This window comes from Trachypithecus francoisi, unplaced genomic scaffold (genome assembly GCF_009764315.1).
Source record: "Trachypithecus francoisi isolate TF-2019V2 unplaced genomic scaffold, Tfra_2.0 Lachesis_group20, whole genome shotgun sequence".
Taxonomy (NCBI): Eukaryota; Metazoa; Chordata; class Mammalia; order Primates; family Cercopithecidae; genus Trachypithecus; species Trachypithecus francoisi.
The window spans coordinates 16,899,990-16,912,025 of NW_022681466.1; the positions used below are offsets into that span (position 1 = coordinate 16,899,990).

The window sequence follows — 12,036 nt, forward strand, 5'->3', positions numbered from 1 at the left end:
AGGAGGCTGAGGCAGGAGAATCACTTGAACCTAGGAGGCGGAGATTATAGTAAGCCAAGAGCACACCAATGCACTCCAGCCTGGGTGACAGAGTGAAACTCCATCTCAAAAAAAAAAAAAAAAAAAGGCTAGTGGAACTCATGCTTTGTGAAAAAATTCACAGGTCCCCCAAACTTTTTTTTTTCACCATATTGGCCAGGCTGGTCTTGAACTCCTGACCTTGTGATATGCCCACCTTGGCGTCCCAAAGTGCTGGTGTTACAGGCATGAGCCACCTTGCCTGCCCCCTTTTATTATTTATTTATTTATTTTGATACAGAGTCTCACTCTGTCACCTAGGCTGGAGTGCAGTGGGATGATCATAGCTCACTACACCTTGATCTCCCAAGTGATGCTTCCTGCCTCAGCCTCCCTAGTAGCTGGGACTACAGGCACGCACCACCATGCCTGGATAATTTGTTTTTATATTTATTTTTTAATAGAGACAAGGTCTTGCTATGTTGCCGAGGCTGGTCTTGAACTGCTGAACTCAAGCAATTCTCTTGCCTTGGCCTCCCAAAGTGCTGGGATTACAGGCATGAGCCATCGCTCCCGCCCCAGGTCCCCAAACTTTCAAACTGTAGCTGGACAGGAGGATCTGGGGGCACTGGGGAGGAGGAAAGCTCTCACTTCCTTCAACTTACCTAGTTTCTGTGCCTGGGACAGGGCCCTGAAAGGAACAGAACAGTTCCCTAATCCCAAACTCCCAGGGAACTGAGAGTGCTGGTGAGGAGACACTGGTGTGCTACTGCCTGCCATGCTGGGAGCCAGTCATCCCTCTCCAAACTACAGAGGCTTCCTCTGCTGGGTGCATTACCTTTCCCTTTCTGGAGAGAGTAGAGGCACCCAGGCACGTGCTGTAATAGGTACACTAAATTTTTCCAGCAGCCAAACATGGCCTCTCACTTCCCTGCTTTGTTAGAGCTCTGATTTTTTTTCTACCCCCAGGTGCGGAACAATGTATGATAAGCTGGGTTTTGATCTGCTTTCATTAGGTCTGTTTGTTTTCTCCACTTAGGGAATTTATCCCACCCCCTAAGCAGCCTAGACAAACCCATTGCCAGTCTTGTGTATTTTCCACCTCTGAGTGTGAGGGCCAACAACTGGCAAAGGCATCTCCACGGGGCAGCCAGCAGCCACCCTGTAAAGGTGTAACATGATGCTTTGGGGGATAATTTACACTGAAAGGATATGTTGAAAGTTATTCTTAATTTGCAGCTTGCTGGCATTTCACACAATGATAAAACACAGTGGTACACTCCCAGAAAGGGGCCGCTATAGGCCAGGTCACTGATGCCTTTTGCATGTCTCTCTCTCTCTCTCTCTCTTTCACACACACACACACACACACACACACACATAACTGTGAATTGCCACTTTTCCATTTACTTTAGAGGGAAAAAAGAGTTCAGAGTCACACCCCGGAGCTGGCAGGCAGAATGGGGTGGGTCAGGGCCTTCTCTTCAACATTCACTGATTGAGAATGACCCACCCTCCCTCGCCCTAGGGCTCAGCACTTCCTCTGCTTCCCAGCCACTTCTGGGAAGGCTCTCCCTTCCCCAAGGGTGCTGAGAAACTGGCTTCTTAAAGTGCAAGAGAATGTAGGAGAAGCCCCATCTTAAATTAGGTTGGACAGCTGCCTCCTTAGAATAGCAGGTTTTCAGAAGCTAATGGGGTTAGTATCTTCTGTTTCCATGAACAGCTTCGAGAGAGGCTTCTACATAAAGAGGACCCCAGTAGAGCAGGACCCCAATGCCTAGTCCTGGGAAGAGACAATGGGGTCACCAAAAGATGGTTTAGAGAGGCTTCCCCCCATCCTGTAACAAGCCAGCCCTGCCCCCTGACATTGATGGGTGCTATTGATACTGACTGTTCCCCAGTCTTTTGTAAAGGGCAAGCCCCCCTCCTACCCTACATGTTGTCACCCTTTATGCCCTACTGGATAGAAATTTTGAAGCCACACTAGTACAAATAATAATAGCAATAGCTTGGAAGCTGATTAAGACCGTCTGCCATCCATACTCAACCCCAAAGTATTTTATATTTATAGAATGCTTCATAATTTATACATCCTTCTCCCCTTTAAGTTATTGATTTAATTTCATGATGAACCCATGAGATAATAGTTCAGCGCTATTAGCCCCATTTTACTATAGAAATAAATGTAGTAAATAAATGGAAAATTCCAGAAATAAATAACTCGTAATTTTTAAATTACATCTGTTCTGAATAGTGTGATGAAATCTCACACCTTCTCGCTGTGTCCTGCCTGGGACTTAAGTCACCCCTTTGTCCAGTGTATCCATGCCGTAAACTGGACAATGTACAGAGGAAACTGATGCTCAGAGAGGTTAAGTAACTTGTCCAAGGTTATCAAGCTAATACAGGAAGTGGGGAAATAGGGACCTGGATCCAAGTTTCTCAATTCCTAGTCCAAAAGGCTGAACCCTGTGTCCCCTCTGCTCCGTGTAACCTCAGCTGCTCCTCCACCCACATCTCTGTAGTTGGCAAACAGAGACCACATGTGCTTAGATTGGCTGGGGGAAGAGAGAGAACCGACTTTCACTTGGAAAGTGGTGGAGCATGCTGTCAGTGACAGCCTCATTAGGATGATTAAATCGTCCTGTGCTGGTGACAGATTGTAAGACTGGAGGCAGGTGGACAATGAACTGAGTGAGCTTCTGGGATGGCTCAACCCACATGAACCATTTATCATCAGGAGCTGGCAGAGCCCACTGGGCTTCTCAGGACCTCTGGGGACGAGACAGTCTGGGGCTCTGATGAGCCAGATGTTATGTCCTGCCATTTGCATCTAAAATTCCTCACTTCCTGGCGTGGATTGATGGAAGAGGCATAAAGGGGTGGAATAATGGGGTTGGAACTTTCAGTTCCTTTCTGAACCCCATTTAGGGCAGCCTCAGGGAGGAAGTTCCCCAAAGGTTAAATGACTTTAGGTGACAGCAGGAATACAACTGGACAACTTGGCTAAGAAGTGTTGGAGGCCTGTGGAGGGGCAATTCGGCAGAATCCATCAGGCATTCAAACAAATGAATTTATTCTACAAATATATTCTCTCATGGGCCAAATGAAGCGTTCATGAAGACATTCACTACAGCGTTTGTCCAGTTATTGAACAAATGCCTAAGAAGCATTGACGAAAGCGCAGAGGACGTAACAAAGTAGCTGCCCTCACGGGCTTTCATTCAGGAGAGGGATCATTTATTCATTCATTCATTTTTTTTTTTTTTTTTTTTTCTAGAGACAGGGTCTTGTTGCCCAAGCTGGAGTGCAGTTGCACAATCACAGCTCACTGCAGTCTCAAACTTCTGAGTTCAAGCAATCCTCCCACCTCAGCCACCAAAGTAGCTGGGACTACAGGCGTATGCCAGCATACACGGCTAATTTTTTTTTTTTTAATTTTATGTAGAGATGAGCCTCACTTTGTTGCCCAGGCTGGTCTCAAACTCCTAGGCTCAAGCAATTCTCCCACTTCAGCCTCCCAAAGTGCCCAAAGGTTTTGAGCCACAGCACTCTATCTCAATAAATTTTTACTGAGCCCCTACTATGTACCAGACTTTGTTCTAGGATAGAGTTGTCAGATAAAATACAGGTCTCTCTGTTAAATCTGGATTTCAGATAAACAGCAACATTTTGTTTAGTATTACTATTCCTCAAATATCCTACCCTCTTGAGTCATAAGTATGAAAAGTGTTTATACTAAGGAATTACAGTAGTCCCCTGTTATCGTAGGGGAATACTTTCCAAGACCCCAAGTAAATGCCTGAAACTGCAGAGAGTAGCAAACTCTATATACTATGTTTTTTTCCCATACATGCCTATGATAAAGTTTAATTTCTAAATTAGGAACAGTAAGAGAGATTAGCAACAACAATAATAAAATAGAACAATTGTAACAATATGCCAGCATCACTACTCTTGCACTTTGGGGTCATTATTAAGTAAAATAAAGGTTATTTGAACACAAGCACTGCAATACTGAAATAGTCAATCTGATAAGCCAGACAGCTACAAAGTGACGAACAGGCAGAGAGCATATACAGCATGGAGACACTGGACAAAGGGGTGACTTAAGTCCCAGGCAGGCCACAGTGGGAAGGTGTGAGACTTCATCACACTAGTCAGAACAGCATGTCATTTAAAAATTGAGTTGTTTATTTCTGCAATTTTCCATTTAATGCTTTCAGACTTCAGTTGACCGTGAGTAACTAAAATCCCAGAAAGTGAAACTATGGATAAGGGGGTTCTACTGTGTTCCTTGTTATCTGCATTTCAAATTCAAAATTGAAATTTCAAATTAAAAAATCGAATCTCAGATTCAAAGCTGGGCAGCTTGTATTTTAATTTGCTCAATCTGGCAAGCCTATTCTAAGAACATTGTTTATAGAAGGAAAGGTTAGGGGATAACCTAAGTGTCCATCAATAGGGGGCCTGTGAAGTGAATTACGGTAAATCCAAACAACAGGAAACTGTTACCAAAGAAATAATGAAGTAGATTTATATGATGACTTGGAATTCTTTCCAAAATGCATAGTTAGGTGGAAAAGAGGAAGGTTCAAAATAGTGTACAACTTATCCCACCATCTGGTAAAGAACAATAAATATGGAGATATGTACATGTATTTCATTCAAAGCATAGACTCTCTGCAAGATGCTCAGAGATGGGTAGCAGTGCTTGCTTCTGTAGAAAGGGAACAAGAAAACTAGGGGAGAGGCCGGGCGCGGTGGCTCACACCTGTAATCCCAGCAGTTTGCAAGGCTGAGTCAGGCGGATCACCTGAGGTCAGGAGTTTGAGACCAGCCTGGCCAAACTGGAGAAACCCTGTCTCTACTAAAAATACAAAATCAGCTGGGCATGGTGGCGCATGCCTGTAATCCCAGCTACTCAGGAGGCTGAGGCAGAAGAATCGCTTGAACCTGGGAGGTAGAGGCTGCAGTGAGCCGAGATTGCGCCATTGCACTCCAGCCTGCAACAAGAGCGAAACTCCATCTAAAAAAGAAAGAAAGAGAGAGAGGGAGAGGGAGAGAAAAAAAAAAAAAAAAAAAAGAAAGCAAGAAAAGAAAGAAGGAAGGAAAGAGAAAACCAGGGAATAATAGGGAAGCATTAACCTACACCCAGGCTGGAGTGCAATGACACAATCTCGGCTCACTGCAGCCCCCACCTCTGGGGTCAGGTGATCCTCCCACCTCAGCTTCCCAAGTAGGGACTACCAGTGCACACCTCCATGCCCAGCTAATTTTTGTATTTTTTGTAGAGTAGGGGGGTTTTCCGTGTTGCCCAGGCTGGCCTTCTGTACCTTTTGAATTTTGAAATATATCTATACTTAACCGATTTTTTTTCTTCTTTCTTTCTTTCCTTTCCTTTTTTTTTTTTTTTGTTAACAGGGACTCTGTTGCCCAGGCTGGAGTGCAGTAGTACGTTCTCAGTTCACTGCAACTTTTGCCTCCCAGGTTCAAACAATCCTCTCACCCCAGCCTCCTAAGTAGCTGGGACTACAGGCGCACACCACCACGCCTGGCTAATTTTTGTATCTTTTTGGCAGAGATGGAGTTTCACCATCTTGGACAGGCTGGTCTCGAACTCCTGAGCTCAAGTGATCTGCCTGCTGTTAGGTCTATGACTATGCCAGTCATCATGCTGAGGTCCAAGGAGAGTGGGTGGATGAGCAGAAAGAATACTCGGGGGGCCATAGGCAGGTGAAAGATGATTTTTATTCAGCATCAACTTTCATCAACAACTTTCTCACACTGTCCTCCCTGTCTCGGCTGCTTAGTACAATGGCTGTCACACGCAGCTACACGGATGGTTCTCCTTTGCCTTCAGGGTTAGCGGCTTAACTCTTTCCCTCTCTGGGCATGAGTGAGCCAAGCAGTGTCCTGGCTCACTCCTGTGCTACAAACTCGCTGAGTTATGCAAGATATAAACATCCTACCTTGGCCTATCTTTGACCAAATCACAGCCACGTTCCTTATACCCTCCTTGGCCTTCCAAAGTGCTGGGATTATAGGCATGAGCCACTGAGCCTGGCAGTAACTGATTGTTTTTTTTAAAGCAAACTTTTTTTTTTTTTTTTTGAGACGGAGTCTCGCTCTGTCGCCCAGGCAGGAGTGCAGTGGCCGGATCTCAGCTCACTGCAAGCTCCGCCTCCCGGGTTCACGCCATTCAATCCTCCTGCCTCAGCCTCCCGAGTAGCTGGGACTACAGGCGCCCGCCACCTCGCCCGGCTAGTTTTTGTATTTTTTAGTAGAGACGGGGTTTCACCGTGTTAGCCAACATGGTCTCCATCTGCTGACCTCGTGATCCGCCCGTCTCGGCCTCCCAAAGTGCTGGGATTACAGGCTTGAGCCACCGCGCCCGGCTGCAAACTTTTTATCTGTATGTGTTTTCAGATATCTTGGCTGGTGGGCCTGTAAGACACTTGGACAGAGTTGCCATAGCCTCTTTAAGGATTTTGGGATGGCACCAGAAAGAACAGAATGAACTTGGCGGATCACCTAGGTTCAACACAGAGAACTGGGAACGTGGACCTCGGCACACACTCAGGGCTGGTTACAGAATTTTCAGGGGCCAGTATAAAATGTGTGACTCCGGCCAGGCATGATGCTGACACCTGTAATCCTAGCACTTTGTGAGGCCGAGGTGGGTGGATCACTTGAAGTCAGGAGTTTGAGAACAGCCCGGCCAATATGGTGAAACCCAGCTCTGCTAAAAATACAAAAATACAAAAATAGCCAGGCGTGGTGGCAGGTGCCTGTAATCCCAGCTACTAGGGAAGCTGAGGCTGGAGAATCGCTTGAACCCGGAAGGCAGAGGTTGCAGTGAGCTGAGATCGCGCCATTGCACTCCAGCCTGGGCGACAAGAGCAAAACTCCATCAAAAAAAAAAAGAAAAGTATGACTCCTTGTTTCTAAATTATTAAGAAGTTTAAATGGTGACAGCAGAGCATTACATCAAGCAGGTGGTCCTTCTAAACATGGGGCCTTGCTTAACTGCACAGCTCACACAGCAGTGGTGCTGGCCTTGCACACACACAGTGGCCAGTCACTCAGAAAAGGGCAGTTTTGCCGCAAGACATCCCAGTCCTGAAAAGCTGAGAAAACCCCACAGCTGCTGCTAGGTTTCCTTCCACAAGCACACCTGGGACCTAATTCCTCATACAGCCATTTTTCACATGCACCACCACTCTGGTTATGAGTTCAGAGGAGGAACCAAAGCAATAAAATAAACATAAATCAAAGCCAACCGTGTTAATAAAATGGATCCGAAGGGTCAGTGTGGCAGGCAGAACATCAGAATTCAGACAGCTTTAGTATCTTCCTGGACAATTTACATGAACTGCTGTCAGAGATACCCCCAAAGTTCATGCAAAATACGCCTCCTGGCTCATTTAACTCCCATTTCTCTGGCAGCAAATTATTAACAGAACAAGCTCGAGCTGGCAGAGCTGTAGTCTCAACATAGGCCTGATGTCCACACAAAAAATTGCTCAATAATTTATACTGGAAGTGACCCAGCACTAAATTCATTCCCTGAGCACTGGCACCAGGGCACCAGACCACAGGGGAGAAAAATCTCCAAGACAGCATCCTGCTTCTGTTTAGAGTGGAGTGTAAAGTCCCCATCGAGGGGAAGAAGGTGACCCTGCAGCCTCAGAGCAGCAGCCCATAACCCAGGTGTCGGTGACTTCATAAGGCCAAGGACACGAGAGGGGCCCACAGAAGCCTCTGGCAGGTGAGAAGGAGAGACAGGGAGAAGAAAGAAAAATACTTGATGAGAGGACAGCGCAGGATGAAGAGAGGAGGGGATGGAACAAGAAAGAAGAAAACTTCTCTCTTTGGGGAGGAATATATGGTTTCAGGCAAAATATATGGTTCTAAAGAGCAGCTTTCACCTCTTCAATGCACCCATCTCAGCTTCTGGAAGTCTTTCCAGGCCTTGAGGTTCAGCTCCAATGACACCTCCTCCGGGAGGTGGAGGGTAGCTTCCCCTGATTGCCACAGAACAATGTTGCTACACAAATAAATGATAATACAGTAGCTAACATTAGTGGAGAGTTTCCATTTGCCACTTACACCCTCTCATTTAGTAACCCCCAGCCCTTCCATGGGCATTTTTACTGCCCTAATTTTGCTAATGAAGAAACTGAGGTACTGAGAGATTTAGTAACTTGCCCACGGACATACAGGTGGTAAGTGCTGCAGCTGGGACCAGACAAACTGACTCCAACGTCCTTACTTGTAACCACTTGGCTCTACATTTCCTTATTCTGCCTCATTGTGGCTCAGACAATCGCCTGAGCCCAAGAGCTCAAGACCAGCCTGGATAACATAGTGAGACCCCATCTCTACAAAAAGTTTCTGCCTGTAGTATGGACAGTAGTGTCCAAACTTCACCCCTCCTCCAGGAAACCTCTCTTGAGGATAGGGACTCTATCTTACTTATATCCCTGTTCCTCTAGCAATCCACTACTATGTCCAGCACATAGTAGGTGCTCAGTAAATGTTAATTCCATACCTTTCTCTCATCAGACACATGTACAAAAAGTATTGTGTCCAAAACATAGACTAAGAGAAAATATTTACAAATCGTATGTGCAACACAGGATTTGTATCCAGAATTTATAATGGGCCAGGCGGGGTGGCTCATGCATGTAATCCCAGCACTTTGAGAGGCCGAGGTGAGCGGATCACCTGAGGTCAGGAGTTTGAGACGAGCCTGGCCAACATGGCAAAACCCCGTCTCTACTAAAAATATCAAAATTAACTGAGCATGGTGGCAAGTGCCTGTAATCCCAGCTACTCAAGAGACTGAGGCAGAAGAATCGCTTGAATCCAGGAGGCGGAGATTGCAGTGAGCCGAGGCTGCACCATTATACTCTAGCCTGGGCAACAAGAGCGAAACTCCGTCTCAAAAACAAAACAAAACAAAAACAAACAAACAAACAAAAACCAGAATTTATAATGAACTCTCATAACTAAATAAGAAAACAGATAACTGAGTTGAAAAATGAGCAAAAGACGTAAACAAATACTTAATCAAAGAGAACATTAAGATGGCAGATAGGCACACGACAAGATGTTCAACAGCCAGATGAGGTGGCTCAGGCCTGTAATGGGTCACTTCCAGTACAATTACTGAGACAAGAAGATTGCTTGAGGCCAGGAGTTCGCCCAGCCTGGGCAACATGCAAGACCTCATCTCTATTAAAAAAAATAATTTTAAATTTTTAAAAAAGAAATAATCATCATGTACAGTGACTCACACCTGAAATCCCAACACTTTGGGAGGCCAAGGCAGGAGGATTGCTTGACCCTGGGAGTTGGAGACCAGCCTGGGCAACATAGTGAGACCTCGTCTCTACAAAACACTTTTTTAATTAGCCGGGCAGGTGGCACACATCTGTGGTCCCAACTACTCAGGGGGCTGAGGTGGGAGGATCGCATGAACCTGGGAGGTCAAGGCTGCAGGGAACCATAATTGTGCCACTGCACTCCAGCCTGGGAGGCAAGGCAAGACTGTCTCAAACCACAAAAAAAAGAAGTATCAATCTGAATCCCATAAATATGTACAATTATTACATGTCAACTAAAAATAAAAGGATAAATAAATAATCACCAAATGAGAGAAAAACAGTGCTTGGCATATAGTAGGCATTCAATAAATATTTGTAGAATTAATAGTCCCAGTGAAGCAGCCAGTCATTCATTCTATTGCAAAATAGCTCAAATGAAAAGAAATTTATGAAATTTTTTTTTACTAATGTTAAGCTAAAATCACTCCTATATAAAAAGATTTATGGTCTGGGTTCGGTGGCTCATGCCTGTAATCCCAGCACTTTGGGAGGCCAAGACAGGCAGATCACCTGAAGTCAGGAGTTCGAGATCAGCCTGGCCAATATGGCAAAACCCTGTTTCTACTAAAAATACAAAAAGTAGCCAGGTATGGTGGAGCACATCTGTAATCCCAGCTACTTGGGGGCCTAAGGCAGGAGAATTGCTTGAACCCAGCAGGCAGAGGTTGCAGTGAGCCAAGATTACACCACTGTACTCCAGTCTAGAGCAAGATTCCGCCTCAAAAAAAAAAAAAAAAAACAGTATCCAAGACCAAGAGAATGAAAATATACATTCACACAAAAACTTGTACAAGAATGTTTATAGCCACATTATTCACAATAGCCAAAAGTGCAAACAACCCAAATGTCCATCAGCTGATGAATAGATAAATGAAATGTGGTGTATCCATACAATGGAATATTATTCATCAATAAAAAGGAAGGAAGTACTAATACATGTTACAACACAGATAAGCCCTGAAAACAGCATGCTAAGTGATATAAGCTTGACATAAAAGGCCACAGATTGTGTGATTTCATTTATGTGACATATCAAAAATAGGCAAAGTCATAGAGAGAGTCTCTATGGCTCATATTTGCCAGGGGTGGGGGGAGAGGGAAATGGGGAGAAGCCACTGTGGATTTGGGGTATTTTGGGGAGATGAGATAAAAATGTTCTGGAATTAGTGGTGATGGTGGCACAACTTTGCAAATATACTGAAAACCATGAAATTTTACATTTTTTTCCTTGTAAATCTAGGTCTGCACAGAGAATTGTACACTTTGATAACTTTTTTCCTTTTTTTTTCTTTTTCTTAGAGACAAGGTCTTTCTCTCTGTCACCCTAGCCAATGTAGTGACATGATCATAGCTCACTGTAACCCCAAACTCCTGGGCTCAAGTGATCCTCCTGTCTCAGCCTCCTGAGCAGCTAGGACTAAAGGCACTCGCCACCATGCCCAGTTAATTTTTTTTTTTTTTTTTTGGTAGAGACGGGGTCTCTGTGAGTTGCCCAAGCTGGTCTCAAACTCCTGGCCTCAAGTGAGCCTCCCGCCTAGGCCTCCCTGGGATTTTTTTTTTTTTTTTTTTTTTGAGACAGAGCTTCACTCTTGTTGCCTAGGCTGCAGTGCAATGGCAAGATCTCGGCTCACCACAACCTCCACCTCCCTGGTTCAAGCAATTATCCTGCCTTAGCCTCCTGAGTAGCTGGGATTACAGGCATGCGTCACCATGCCCGGCTAATTTTGTATTTTTAGTAGAGATGGGGTTTCACCATGTTGGTCAGGCTGGTCTCGAACTCCCGACCTCAGGTGATCTGCCCGCCTCAGCCTCCCAAAGTGCTGGGATTACAGGCGTAAGCCACCACACCCAGCTTTTTTTTTTTTTTTTTTTTTTTTTGAGACAGAGTCTTGCTCTGTCACCCAGATTGGAGTGCAGTGGCACAATCTTGGCTCACTGCAACCTCTGCCTCCTGGGTTCAAGTGATTCTCCCCCCTCAGGCTCCCCAGTAGCTGGGATTACAGGCGCACACCATCATGCCCGGCCAACTATGTTGGCCAGGTTGGTCTTGAAATCCTGACCTCAGGTGATCCACCCACCTCGGCCTCCCAAAGTGCTGGGATTACAAGCGTGAGCCACCGCACAAACCTGGGATTACAGGTGGGAACCACAGCATATGGCTGAGTTGTACACTTAAAAAAATTTTTATTTTTGATATGGAACACTTCACACATTACAGTGTCATCTTTGAGCAGGGGTCATGCTAATTTTCTCTGTATCATTCCAATTTTAGTATATGTGCTGCTGAAGTGAGCATTGAATTGTATAATTTAAAAGGGTAAATTTTATGGTATACTATACTAATTTTGTGGTATACCATAAAATTATGGGTATACTTTATAAAAATAAAATTATGGTATATAAAATTTTATGGTATACCATAAAATTGTACTCAGGCAGTATAAAAAACTCACTATAAAAAAATTCATAGACCTGTACACCAACAGAAAAAATTTTACTGCATAATTTTAAAAATTAAAAAAAAATTCAGTCCTGTGTCTGAAAGGCAGGAGCCAGGTTCTCACCTGTTGTGTGTCATCTAAGTTGCCTCATACAATAAATGCTGAGGACAGTGGTTCCTGGACAT

At 44.8% G+C, this 12,036-nt stretch overlaps 1 non-coding gene across 1 annotated transcript; it reads right to left on the bottom strand.

The window, feature by feature from the left end:
- Positions 1–11,599: 11,599 nt before the first annotated feature.
- Positions 11,600–11,706, bottom strand: LOC117068161. The gene has a single exon (XR_004431012.1). It is a non-coding gene; the product is annotated as a U6 spliceosomal RNA (small nuclear RNA).
- Positions 11,707–12,036: the final 330 nt, after the last annotated feature.